Source organism: Panthera pardus, unplaced genomic scaffold (genome assembly GCF_024362965.1).
Source record: "Panthera pardus isolate Hobbes unplaced genomic scaffold, ASM2436296v1 HiC_scaffold_24, whole genome shotgun sequence".
NCBI lineage: Eukaryota > Metazoa > Chordata > Mammalia > Carnivora > Felidae > Panthera > Panthera pardus.
In genome coordinates this window covers 92,907,786-92,923,007 of record NW_026526810.1, presented here as the reverse complement: position 1 = coordinate 92,923,007, position 15,222 = coordinate 92,907,786, and the positions used below count along the sequence as shown (strand labels likewise).

The 15,222-nt window shown below is 37.8% G+C and overlaps 1 protein-coding gene across 7 annotated transcripts in view; it reads left to right on the top strand.

Annotated features, from left to right (window-relative positions):
* Positions 1-15,222, top strand: part of DDHD1 (DDHD domain containing 1) — a 97,929-nt gene that overhangs the window by 24,741 nt on the left and 57,966 nt on the right. The window lies entirely within an intron of this gene.

Below are 15,222 nucleotides of genomic sequence, written 5' to 3'. Positions count from 1 at the left end.
ATTTCAATATTATTGTGTCTCTGGGAATAGGATGACCTGAGGAGAGGGAGAGAGATGGGTAATGGGCCATCTGTGGAGCAGTCAGACACACATTTATCTATTAAGTTTGCTTTCTTATATGGGTGCAGCTCATGGTGTCCTAAAACAATTACAGTGGTAACATCAAAGATCACTGATCACAGATCACCATAACAAATAGGATAATGATGAGAAATAATAATAATGAGAAATAATAAGAAAGTTTGAAATAGTGCAGTAATTACCAAAGTTTGACACAGAGACGCAAAGTGAACAAATGGAGTTAGAAGAATAGCAGCGATAGACTTGCTCGGCATAGGGTTGCCGCAGATCTTCAAACTGTGAAGAAAATGCAGTATCTGTGAAGCACAATAAAACAATGTGTTTGGTACAATAATATTATTAACTACAGTCACCATGCTGTACAGTACATCCTCATAACTTATTTATTTTATAACTAGAAGTTTGTACCTTTTGACTCCCTTCATCCATTTCACCCACTCCCCACCTCTGGCAACCATCAGTCTGTTCTCTGCGTCTATGAGCTTGCTTTGTTTTTGTTTTAATTCCACATATAAGTAAGGTCATGCAGTATTGGTCTTTCTCTGTATGACTTATTTCACTTAGCATAATGCCCTCAAGGTCCATCCATGTTGACCCAAATGGCAAGATTTCATTCTTTTTTATGCTGAATAGTATTCCATTGTGTATGGGGGGGGGGGGGGGGAGAGATCGATCTCACATCTTCCTTAGTCATGTATCCTTTGATGGTCACTTAGATTGCTTCCATATCTTCCATATCTTGGCTATTGTAAATAATGCTGCAGTGAACATGATTCTAGTAAAGGCCTTTCTTTTTTGCCTAAAAGTTATAATTAGGATAATTACTTCCTATTTTCTGATAGGCAGGTAGTAATTACTAGTATTAGTCTTAATTATATTAAGACTTTAATGTCTTTAAATTAAGACTTTAAAATGGCTTTCAGTGAGTGTTGTTATAAATGAAAAGGTAATACTTTGCTAATTTAGTTATAACATATTCTTTACATGCATTATCATGTGAAAAGTTTTTCTCTGGTCCCTAACCACATAGTCTGTTTAACAGACGTATCCAGATCTCACCATTCTATAACTACAAAGTAAGGTGACATTCTAAATATATATCTGTGCAAGTCCATGTCACCATGAGATTCTGTTATTTACTTTTTTTTTTTAAACATTTATTCATGTATTTTTGAGAGAATGAGTGCCATGAGCATGAGTGGGAGAGGGGCAGAAAGCAAGAATCCCAAGCAGGCTCTGTGCTGTCAGTGCAGAGCCAAACGAGTAGTTCCAGCTCACAGACCTTGAGATCATGACCTGGGCCGAGATCAAGAGTCAGACTCTTAACTGAGCCACTCAAGTGCCCTGCTGTGTGTGATTTTTAAAAAGCCAAAATGGGGGTGCCTGGGTGGCTCAGTCGGTTGGGCGTCCGACTTCGGCTCAGGTCACGATCTCGCGGTATGTGAGTTCGAGCCCCTTGTCGGGCTCTGTGCTGACTGCTCAGAGCCTGGAGCCTGTTTCAGATTCTGTGTCTCTCTCTCTCTCTCTCTGACCCTCCCCCGTTCATGCTCTGTCTCTCTCTGTCTCAAAAATAAATAAACGTTAAAAAAAATTTTTTTTTTTTAAAAACCAAAATAACGTGGCTTAAACACAAAAAGGTTTATTGCTTTCCACCTAAAAGAAGTGTGAATGTCTACAGTTCAGGGCTGTGTGGTAGTTGCACTGTAATCAGGGACAGAGCCTCCTTCTGTTGTTATTCAGCTTTCTGTCCTAGGCTCCTGGAGCCAGCTCCAAGTGTGTGTGTGCATGTGTGGTGGTCTGGTGGGGGGAGAAGGGGGAGATTCCAAGCAATTCTGCAGGGATGCTACCTGTGGTGGTTCTATAGTTAAACTCAGTTCTGACACTGTCTTCCCAGAGATAGTATCAAAACCCACAGGTTAAGAGCTAAGTCATACAAGACTGTCTCCTCTCCCAGCTCCCCTTCAGAAGCCAGCCACAAGCCCAGATTGTTACCTGTACTCACTGACTAGCTATTAATCAGAGGTTTCCATGACCCCCGTCTTGGGTTTGATTAATTTGCTAGAGGACTCACAGAACTGAGAGAAATGTTCTACTTACTATCCAATAGTTAGTTTATTACAGTTATTTGTTTTTTGTATACCGTTTATAGTTATTTATTGCAAAAGTGTATAACTTTCTGAACAACCAAATGGAAAAGATTCATAGGGCAAGTTATGTGGGAAGGGATGCAGAGTTTCTATGCTCTCAGTGCACCATTCTTACAAGTCCACATGTTCACCAATCCAGAAGCTCTCCAAACCCTATCCTTTTGGGTTTATTTTTTAAAGTTTATTTATTTTGAGAGAAAGAGATTGAAAGCACATGTGCAAGCTGGGGGAGGAGCAGAAAGAGAAGGAGAGATTCCCAAGCAGGCTCCAGGCTGTCTGTCAGAGCAGAGCTTGATGCAGGACTTGAACCCATGAACTGAGAGATCATGACCTGAGCCGAAATCAAGAGTCAACCTTTTGAGCCACCCAGACACCCCTCCTTTTGGCTTTTTATGTAGACTCTCTTACATAGGTATGAATGATTAAATCACTGGCCTTTGGTGATTGATTCAACCTCCAGCCCCTCTCCCAGGAGGTGAGGGGGTGGCCCTGAAAATTCCAACTCCGGTGACCAGCCCATCTTTAGGTGATCTAGGGACATTCCAAAAGCCACCTCATCAACATAAGAAAAGATACCTTTATCTTCCTCATGAAATTCCAAGGGTTTTAGGAGCTCTGTGCCAGAAACAAGGACAAAGACCAAATATGTATTTCTTATTATTGTTAACAAAAAACAAAAGTCAGCTGGGTAAATTTGAAGATATAATTGGTTTTATTAACTGATTCATGAATCAGGCAGCAACATCCCAGGAGTTGTACAAAATGGAAGGTTTTTATAAGGAAGGAGTGTGGGGCAAGACATTACTAGCCAAAGAAAAGAGTTATTTCGGGCTTGGTCCCCTTCCCCTAGAGGAAAGGGCAAGGATCTCATTTGGTAGGTGGGATTATCTCATCTTCCTTTGGGGGATGGAGAGGGCCCAAGAGACAGATTCCATCATTTTTTCTGAAGAGGAAATTTCTGACTGACAACACTGCATTTCTGGGGGAGATTGGAACTGCATTAAGTTAGGTATTAAGCCAGTTTGGTGACTTGGACTCCATCTTGGGCCTGTGGTTTTCTGTTTAACATTCTGAATCACAATATTATAGTAAATGACTTGATCCAAGAGATCTCCAAGAGCTCAAGACATATAGGTGGCAGAAAAAAAAAAGAGGTAAAAGTCAAAGAGCTGTACCACCAGTAATTTGCAATATATCCTGTTACCCAAATTCAGTCACATGACTGAACCTAGATGCACAAGTAGACTAGAAATAGTCCTTTAACTGAGTATATTGCTACCCTGAATAAATTGGTATTCTGTTATAAGGAATACGAGGAGAGTAGAAATAGGGTGGTCATCTAGCAGTTTCTTTTTCCTGAAGGTATTAGGGTTCTCCAAAAACAAAGAGATTACAAGGAATTGGCTCACAAAATTAGAGAGGCTGGCAAGTTTGCAGAGCCAGTCTCCCTGTTCAAAGGCCATCAACCAGGAAGAGCTTAATGTTCCAGTTTAAAGGCCATCAGGCAGAATTCCCTCTTATTTGAGGGAAGGTAACCCTTTTGTTTATTCAGGCCTTCATCTGATCAGATGGGGCCCACCCACATTATGGAGGGCAATCTGCCTTACTCAGTCTGTTGATTTACATGTTAACCTCATCCAAAAACACTCCTACAGAAACACCCAGAATGTTTGACCAAATATCTGGGGTACCCTGTGGCCCAGTTAAGTTGATACATAGGATTAACCATCACACTGAATATAAAACTAAAACATTTAGAGTAAAACCTTAGATTGCGAGTAACTTGTTCTGCAAGTGTTCCACAAGATAAGCAAACATTTCTAATAAACTTGATAAATGAGTGATGTCTTGGAATACGAGCGGTATGGGATGCTGAACATCACATGATCACAGCTGAGCCAATGGTTCTTCTCTCTCCCTCTCTCCCCCACCCCCCCACCCCCCACTGTCTCTCTCACACTTCGAGATTGTGGGTGATCGTCTCCCATACTCAGATGCTCTCAGTCTCAGGCCACAGTGTTTGGCAGAAATCAGTGATTTTTCAGAACCTTGGAAGGTGCCCACAACTGGCACTAGTGTATTTTTTTGTCACTTCAAAGCACCTATGGGCAGTCCTTTGCTTTTCCATACAAGAGTAAGCTTAGGAATGCTTTGCTTCATTCTAGGTCATTGGATAGGTTCCTTGTTAAAGTTGCATGAAAAGAAAGATTCCGTTGAGCCAGTAGATAGCAGTGATTCCGTTAGTGATAGTGAAAGTCGTCCTACATAATAACCGTCCTCTCTCTTGTCTCCCTCACACCAGCCATGAAGGTTTTCAAAGGTAAGTGTAGGTTAATTTGTTTATTTTTCTTTATATTGTGTATTTTCTTTATTATTTTGTGCTATATTACAATATTGTAATCATTTTTATATGAATATTTTTGGGTTGTGGAATAAATCATCTGGGTTTCCATTATTTCTTAAGAGGAAATTTCACTTTGATATACAGTGCTTTGGATTACAAGCATGTTTCCAGAATGAATTATGCTCACAAACCAAGGTTTTACTGTATATTGTAAAAATGCCAATTATAGACATTTATAATGTAGAAATAAAAATTTCCTTTATATTCCTGCCTCCCAGAGATATTTGTTAGTAAGAGCTTAGTATATTTTTCTCCACTTATTTGCAGTATATATACTAATGTATATGTTTAAAAAAAACAGGATTACACTATTTATACACATATATGCACATACAAAAATATACATACATGTAGTACTATGATTTCATTTTTTAATTCTTATTCTAGACATTATTCCATGTCATTAAATATAGACCTACTTCTTCTGAACATTATTTCACTATGGGTATATTATCCATTCATTCATATTTTGATTTATTTAATGAATATTTTTAATACCTACTATATGTTAAGCAACATTTGTATGTCTGATCCTCTAGTGGTAGAAATTTAGGTCATTTTGTTTTTATTCTTTTGTTTACTGTTACAACATTGAGGTAAATATCTTTAACTGTATCTTCAGACATTATTGCAAGAGTTTCTTCTATAAAATATATTTCTGGAATTGCTCAGTAAAAAGATACCCATATTTTAGGTTTTAAAAGGTGCTGCTATCCCAGAGTTTGTCAACCTTAGCACTGTTGACATTTGGGGCCAGATAATTTATCATTGTTGGCCAAGGTGGTGTGAGGTCAAGGGAACTGTTCTGTGCATTGTAGGAGGTTTGGCAACATATTTGGCCTAGATGCCAGCAACATCGTCCCACCCCCCCAGTTGTTTCTATCAAAAATGTTTTCAAACATTGCCAAATGTCTCCTTGGGGGGAAATTGTCCCAGAATGAGAACCAGTACACTAGCCCTTCTTTCTTTTCCTGCTTTGGTGCAATACGGACAGCCAGGCTTGGGATGTCACAGCCCAAGTTGAGCGAAGAGATGTCCACGTGAGAAGCAGGCTAGCATGGGATATTGGGGGCCAGCTGGGGTGAGGAGGGCAGCCACAGGGATCATGGCTTATTGTGGGATATCAGAGCACAAGTGGGGTTAGGAAGATATCCAGGCATGACGGCAGCCTGGTATGTGGTATTTTGAACCTCAAGCAGGATGAAAAGTATGTCCATATCAGAGAGGCAGGGACTATCCTCTCCAGTCCAAAAAAGAGAGTTCTTCATTTATATGACTAAAGGCCCATTTAGGGTTGTTTCCCTACATTAGAGCTTGGTCCCTAAGGAGATCCAATACTGATTTGATGATTTACTTTCTTTTACCATATATAATTAGGGATTTTTTTTTTTTTGGCTGATGCCTCCATGCTATTTGGAATAATTTTAATAGTAGAAGAAGCTAGCCTAAGAGCATAGCTCACAACTATCTAAATACTCACTTGCTAATATCTGGCAAGTACTTTAACCATACACATAATCCAGTCTATAATGGATGACTCTCACTAATATAATGTTGAACCAAAGAAACTAAATAGCAGAGCACATACTACATGATTCTGTTATATAAACTACTAAAAAGTAAAACTCATTTGTGATGCTAGAGGTTAGAATTCTGTTTACCCTTAGTGAGAGGTGAGGTGTAGCACCTGGAAAGGAGATGCAAGAGGAGGCTTCTGAAATGCTGATAATCTTTTCTTTCTTGATGTGAGTGTTGTTAACTTGTATAAAGCCATTGAGGTATAATGCATATGATTAGCATACCTTTGTATATGTATATAATTCTTCAACAAAACGTTCACCCCAAAAAATCCCAGTTCTTTTATTCTTGGAAAATAGTCAAACTCTTTCCTCTGAATGATATAATTATTAGAAAATAGAATGTTTGGGCACCTGGATGGCTCAGTTGGTTAAACATAAATGTCCAACTCTTGATCTCTGCTCCGGTTATGATCTCACGATCATGAGATCGAGCTGTGCGTCAGACTCTGTGCTGGGTATGGAGCCTGCTTAAGTTTCTCTCTCTGTCCCTCTCTCTCAAAAAATAGAAAAGAAAATAGAATGTCAATGGCTGACCACAGCATAAACCAACTAAATAAATAGGCAAGTACTGCTCAAACTAACGACCAATTTGGAGCACGAATAAAAGTGCTCGGTCTACCAAACTTGCTAGATAGTGGGGTAAGCTGAATGAAATATGTCTTGTTCAGCAACATTCAGCATGCCTTTACTGAAATCTTACTTTATCATAGGTGTTCTTATCTTTTGGATTTTGAAAGCACCTAAGGACACAGTATCTACATTCAAGGATCCCGTGGAAATGAGGAAGGCTAAGCAGTTTACAATACAATAACATGAACACTGATAAATGTGCACAGAGTTAATTAGAGAAGAGGAGGTAACCAAAGGCTTCCTGATGGAGATAAGGATGAAAGTTAGCTAAATGAAGAAAATGGGGAAGAGCATCCCAGGTAGAAGGAACAGCATGTGCAGGATACAGAAGTAGAACTCAGCATCACACATTCAAGGAACTGTCCTTGTTGATGTGGAAAGCACAGGGACCAACAGCATTATCTTACGTATCACTGGAGCACATCCCAGAGCCTGTTTTATGGTAGACATTCAGATATTATTTAGATAAGTAAATACTTGATGTAGCATCAGGTATGTGAGGAGATAGACAAGGAAAGATCATGAGTTTATAAATCGTTCTAAGAAGCTCAGAATTCATCTGGTAGGCAGTGAGGAGCCATTAAAGAATTTAAGCATTGGAATAATATGATTTGTGGTATTTTAGAAAAGTTCTCTGGCAACTCTGTAAAAGATGGATTGAGTTTCTAAAAAGAAGAGAGTAAGTTAGCAGAATTTGTGAATGTATGTGTGTGTGTATAACCTATACACGTGCTTGTGAGCAGTCTTTTGGTAGTGGTGATGAGAGTTGAAGCTAGGGATACTACATTTAGATAGGAAGTTCCTAAAATGAGTAGAAATGATAAGAGTATGGACTTAGACTGTGGGCCCGATGAATATGGGATGAATTTGAGGGTGATTTAGGAGATACAATAAATGGTGATTAATGTCCATTTATAAAAAGCACTTGAGGAAGAGTCATCTTGGATGACTCCCAGAGTTCTGGCTTGGCTGACCAGCTGAAAACTGTCAGCACACCATTTGCTATAATAGGGAATACGTGTTGAGGAACAAGTTTGTGTTCCCTTTGTTTTCCATGAGGAACCTAGTGTGTTCCATCACTTTATGTTGATCCGTCTGCTAGGAGATGTTTAGTTGGCACTTGAATATTTGGGTCTGAAGTTCAAGACAGAGGCCTGAATCAGAAAGATGATACAGTATTTGATAGCATACTGGTAGTTTTTAGAGCTTGGGTAAAACCCCCAAAACATCTATCAATAGAATACAGGTTTAGATTTATTAGGCCACAGAGAGGAAAAGAGTTAGGATGGCAGATGTTTGCTATAAACTTGTTTTACTGTTTTTCACTCTGCTTTTTTACTTCTGTTATTTTTATGGGGAGGCATGGTTGGCTCTGGTTTGTAGATCTCATAATAGGCTGTCAATATAAAATCTCCCAAATTACTTATTTTCAAATTACCAACACAACTAAATAGCCTGTAATTCTTGGGGAGAGGGCTGAAAAGGGATTTTTCTTATTTGAGAAGGTTGTGTTGTATAGTAGAAAGAGCTTAGATGAATTTTGGAGTCAAAGTCTGGTGGGAGTCTTGGTTCTCATATTTAGCTATGTGCCTTTGGGCAAGTTTTTAGTTTCACTAAGAGTCCGCTTACTCATTTGTAAAACTGGGGTAATTACAGTTATCTTTTAAGATTACTATAAGGATTAAATGAGATGAGCTTTTGGGTCTGGAAGATCATGACAGCTGTCCATATGTAAATCCACACATCCTCCCCAAAAGCCATAAGATTGAAAAGGAACACACACACACATACGCATAGCCCATGTATAACACACACCTTTAGCATTAGTATAACATAGATAATACCACGAATTTTAAATTACTTGTATGGAAAGAAACAAGTTACAATAGTTCTGTCACTGCTACAAACCTCTGAGTCTGGAGAGTAGGGCAAGGAGAGGCTTAAGAGATAGTGAAGAGAGAAGAAAAGAATCAGAGGTTTATAATGAAGTGCAAGCAAAATGACCTTCAGAAAGAAAACATCCCCCACACAGCTGAGGAGATACAAACACAGGCCTGGGACTTAGGAATTCATAGCAGTAGCTATAGCGAAGGTGTGTGAAAGAGAGAGGCCACAAGCAGCATCAGAGAAACATTGCTCTGGGAGAGATAAAGGATGGTGCCCCTTGGAGCCATCACAGTGAGAGGAAAGGAGGATGTAAGGAGAAAATAAGGGTACTACAGAGATTAAAGAGAAACGAGCACACAGGTTCGATACCCACTCACCCACCACCACCCTTAATGTACCCTGTAATGTTATATTAGTTTCTGGTGTATAATGATTCAACAGTTCTGTACAATACTCAGAGCTCATCACAGTAAGTATACCCTTAATCCTATTCACCTCTTTCACCCATACCCCCACCCACTTCCCCTTTGGTATCCATCCGTTTGTTCTCTGTATTGAAGAGTCTTGTTTTTCGGTTTGTCTCTTTTTTCCTGTGTTCCATTGTTTTGTTTCTTAACATTCCACATGTGAGTGAAATCATATGGTATTTGTTTTTCTCTTATTTCACTTAGCGTTATGCTCACATATCTATCCATATTGTTGCAAATGGCAAGATTTCATTCCTTTTTATGGCTAATATTCCAGTGTGTGTGTGTGATGTCTTTATCCATTTATCTATCACCAGTGCACTTGGATTGCTTCCATAACTTGCCTATTGTAAAAAAAAAAAATGCTACAATAAATACAGGGCTGCATGTATCTTTTCAAGGTTGTGTTTTCTTATTCTTTGGCTAAGTCCCCAGTAGTGGAATTATGGGATCATATGGTAATTCTATTTTCAATTTTTTGAGGAACCTCCATCCTGTTCTCCACAGTAGTTATACCAGTTTTCATTCCCACCAACAGTACATGGGGGTTCATTTTCCTCTGCATCTTCGCCAGCATTTGTTGTTTCTTGCATCTTTTATTTTAGCCATTCTGGCAGGTGGTTTTGATTGCATTTCCCTACTGGTTAGTGATGTCAAGCATCTTTTCATATGTCTGTTGGTCATCTGTATGTCTTAGGAGAAATGTCTGTTCATGTCCTCTGCTCATTTTTTAATTAGATTATTTGGTTTTTTGGTGTTGAGTTGTAAGTTCTTTATAGATTTTGGATACTAACCCCTTATCAGATATACCATTTGCAAATATCTTCTCCCATTCGGTAGGTTGTCTTTTGTTTTGTTGATTGTTTCCTTTGCTGTGCGGAAGCCTTTTATTTTGGTATAGTCCCAATAGTTTGTTTTTACTTTCCTTTCCCTTGCCTTAGGAGATGTACATAGAAAAACCAATGTCGGAGAAATTACTACCTGTGCTCTCTGCTAGGATTTTTACGGTTTCGGGTCTCATATTTAGATCTTTAATCCATTCTGAGTTTTATTTTTGTGTATAGTGTAAAAGAGTGGTCCACTTTTATTCTTTTGCGTGTAGCTGTCCAGTTTTTCCAACACCATTTGTTGAAGAGACTTTCTCCCATTGCATATTCTTGCCTCTTTTGCCATAGATTAATTGACAATATAATCATGGGTTTATTTCTGGTCTTTCTATTCTGTTCTATTCACCTATGTATGTGGTAATTTTTTGCCAGTATCGTACTGTTTTGATTACTACAGCTTTTATTATATCTTGAAATCTGGGATTGTGTTAACACCAGTTTTGTTCTTCCTTTCCAACATTGCTTTGGCTATTCAGTTATTGTGGTTTCATAAAAATTTGAGGATGATTTGTTCTAGTTCTGTAAAAAATGCTGTTGGTATTTTGATAGAGATATCATTAAATCTGTAGATTGCTTTAGGTCGTAGGGATATTTTAACAATATTTGTCCTCCCATTCCATGACCATGGAATCTCTTTTCATTTATTTGTGTCATATTTAATTTCTTTCATCAGTGTTTTATAGTTTTCAGAGTACAGGTCTTTCACCTCCATGGTTAAGTTTATTCCTAGGTTTTTATTATTTTTGGAGCAATTGTAAATGAGATTGTTTTATTACTTTCTCTTTCTGCCACTTCATTATTAGTGTATAGAAATGCATTGGATTTCTATATGTGGATTTTGTATCCTGTCACCTTACTAAATTCATTTATCAGTTCTGATAGTTTTTTTGTGGAGTCCTTAGGGTTATGTATATGTAGTGTTAAGTCACATGCAAATAATGAATGTTTTGCTTCTTCATCACCAGTTTGGATGCCTTTTACTTCTTTTTCTTATCTGCTGTGGCTAGGACTTCCAGTGCTACATTGAATGACAGTGGGGAAAGGGGACATTCTTGTCTTGTTCCTGACCTTAGGGGTAAAGCCCTCAGTTTTCACCGTCAAGTATGATGTTAGCTGTGGATTTTTCGTATATAGCCTTTATTATGTTGACATATGTTTCCCTAAACCTAGTTTGTTGAGGGTTTTTATCATGAATGGATCTTGTGCTTTGTCAAGTTCTTTTTCTGCATCTATTGAAATAATCGTATGGTTTTTATCTTTTCTCTTATTGATGTGATGTATCATATTGACTGATTCATAAATATTGAACCGATCTTGCATCTTGGGAGTAAATACACTTGATCGTGGTGAATGATTTTTTAATATATTTTTAATATAGTTTACTGATTTTTTGTTGAATATTTTTGCATCCATGTTCATCACAGATATTGGCCTGTAGTTCTTTTTTGTAGTGTCTTTACAAAAGACATTTTATCTGGTTTTGGTATCAGGGTAATCTGGCCTCACAATAAATTTGGAAGCTTTCCTTCCTCTTCTATTTTTTGGAATAATTTGAGAAAAACATATATTAATTCTTCTTTAAGTGTTTGTTAGAATTCACCTGTGAAGCTATCTGGTCCTGGACTTTTGTTTATTGGGAGTTTTTTTGAATACTGATTCAATTTCACTGCTTAGTAATCAGTCTGTTCCTGATTCTGTTTTGGGAGGGTTTATGCTTCTAGAAACTAAGCCAGAACAAAAACAGAAACATAGACCAATGGAATAGAATAGAAACCTCAGAACTAGACCCACAAATGTATGGCCAACTAATCTTTGACAAAGCAGGAAAGAATATCCAATGGAAAAAAGACATTCTCTTTAACAAATGGTGCTGGGAGAACTGGACAGCAACATGCAGAAGGTTGAAACTAGACCACCTTCTCACACCACTCACAAAAATAAACTCAAAATGGATAAAGGACCTGAATGTGAGACAGGAAACCATCAAAACCCTAGAGGACAAAGCAGGAAAAGACCTCTCTGACCTCAGCCGTAGCAATTTCTTACTTGACACATCCCCAAAGGCAAGGGAATTAAAAGCAAAAATGAACTATTGGGACATCAGGAAGATAAAAAGCTTCTGCACAGCAAAGGAAACAATCAACAAAACTAAAAGGCAACCGACGGAATGGGAAAAGATATTTGCAAATGACATATCAGACAAAGGGGTAGTATCCAAAATCTATAAAGAGCTCACCAAACTCCACACCTGAAAAACAAATAACCCAGTGAAGAAATGGGCAGAAAACATGAATAGACACTTCTCTAAAGAAGACATGTGGATGGCCAACAGGCACATGAAAAGATGCTCAACGTCACTCCTCATCAGGGAAATACAAATCAAAACCACACTCAGATATCACCTCACGCTAGTCAGAGTGGCCAGAATGAACAAATCAGGAGACTATAGATGCTGGAGAGGATGTGGAGAAACGGGAACCCTCTTGCACTGTTGGTGGGAATGCAAACTGATGCAGCTGCTCTGGAAAATAGTGTGGAGGTTCCTCAAAAAATTAAAAATAGACCTACCCTATGACCCAGCAGTAGCACTGCTAGGAATTTACCCAAGGGATACAGGAGTACTGATGCATAGGGGCACTTGTACCCCAATGTTTATAGCAGCACTCTCAACAGTAGCCAAATTATGGAAAGAGCCTAAATGTCCATCAACTGATGAATGGATAAAGAAATTGTGGTTTATGTACACAATGGAGTACTACGTGACAATGGGAAAGAATGAAATATGGCCCTTTGTAGCAACGTGGATGGAACTGGAGAGTGTGATGCTAAGTGAAATAAGCCATACAGAGAAAGACAGATACCATATGTTTTCATTCTTATGTGGATCCTGAGAAACTTAACAGAAACCCATGGGGGAGGGAAAGGGAAAAAAAAGAAAAAGAGGTTAGAGTGGGAGAGAGCCAAAGCATAAGAGACTCTTAAAAACTGAGAACAAACTGAGAGTTGATGGGGGGGTGGGAGGGAGGGGAGGGTGGGTGATGGGTATTGAGGAGGGCACCTTTTGGGATGAGCACTGGGTGTTGTATGGAAACCAATTTGACAATAAATTTCATATATTAAAAATAATTTAAACAAATAAAATAAATAAAATAAAATAAAAATAAAACAATAATAACTATAGGGAAAAAAATAAGTATGAATAATAAAATGTTAATTATAAAAGAACACACAATTCAAATGTATCAGTCATATCAATAAATATAAATGGGCTTAACTCATCTATTAGAAGAAAAAGATTTTCAAATGGCTTCCTAAAGCAAAACCCATTCTGTGCTGTCTATAAGAGACATATCTAAAACCTAGTGATTCAGAAAGTTAAAAATGAAGGGATGTGCAAAACTGTCACAGGCAAATAGAAAAAAATAAGAAAGCAAGGGTTTCAATCTCCACAAAGTAGGATCCAGATTAAAAGTCATTAAACACAACAGAATATACTTTATAGTTTTAAAAGCTGTAATCACAATGAAGTTATAATATTTTTGAGTATCTGTGCACCAAATAACACAGTAAACACCTACATACAGAATTGCTATAGCAGAATATAGGATAATGTAAGAAGTAGAAACCCATATTACATTTTTAATACATCGCAGTACAAGTCTGATACAATAAGATATTTCATGATCATCTGGTAAATTTTCTGTCTCACACCCAGAATTAGCCATTTCTTGAAGGATCTTTTTTTTTTGGTGGGAAATGGTATTCATTGATCATGGTCGTTGTTTCAGGAATGCTCAACTGTTGGTGTGTTTCTAGGCCTTTTCAGTGGACAAAGCTTAGAATGTTTGTTTTTTTTAAGTTTATTCTGAAAGAGAGTGCACACACTTGTGTGCATGTGTGTGTGTGGGGCGGGGGGGAGGGCAGAGAGAGAGGAGAGAGAGAATCCTAAGCAGGCTCCACCTTGTCAGTATGGAGCCTGAATAGGGCTTGAGCCCACCAGCAGCAAGATCATGACCTGAACCAAAATCAAGAGTTGATTGCTTAACCAACTGAGTCACGCAGGTGCCACAGGCATTTTTAAAAGAGAAAATACATCATTTTAGTTCATGCTGATATTTCTAACTGAAATCAAAAACTTTTTTTTAAGTTTATTTATTTTGAGGGGGGGAGGAGAGAGAGAGAGAGAATGAGAATGCGGAGTAGGAGCAGAGAGGGAAAGAGAAAGAATGCCAGGCAGGCTCTGCACTGTCAGTGTGGAGCCCAGCGGGGCTTGAACCCACGAACTGTGAGATCGTGACCTGAGCTGAAACCAAGAGTTGACTAAGCCACCCAGGTGCCCCGCCCCCTACGTGAAATTTAAAATTACAATTTTTATTTCTTTGATATTTGTATTTGTATCTTTTTTCTTGTTTCCTAATGATATTTAATAAAATTAATATATTCATTTTAACCTAGAGTTTCAAATCAACAATACCAGTATTATTACAATTATTAACAATTATAACAGTGCAGTTATTACAAAAAGCTTAAGATATATTTGCAGTTCTTTTTGTCCATAGGGTATATCCCAATATTTATATAAAAATTACTGTGGTTTAAATCCACTTGAAATAATTTTTCTATGTATGATTAAACCATATCTCTACATAATTAAGTTCATTTTATTTTGCTTTTTATTTTTAAGGTTTTTCATTTCCATTTTATTTTTGCTTTATTTTTTACAAATTTTAGAGGATTCAAGATAGCATAGCTGACAATTATGGTTTATTCTTAAAAAATGAATAAATAGCTACTAAAAGTTTTAGACTTTTAGGAACAGTATTTAATCAAAAAAATGTGGAGTTCAAGGAAATTTTCTACTCAGTTTTTTTCTAAAATGGGTGAGGAATTTACTGTAATTAAATGTTTCAGCTATTCCTCTATGCTAACTGGAAGTCCATAACCTTCAAGGAAGCCCTAAAAAGTACAATACACTACTACCCCACACACTGTTTCTGAACTGCTTCTGGGAGTATACATCAGTGTTTTCTAAGACATTAGAACTGTCACCAGAGTCTTACATGAACTTGTCTTAACCCCTTTGCCTACTCATTTGGATTACTCAGGGCCACAGTTACAAAGATAACTGTTCATCTACCT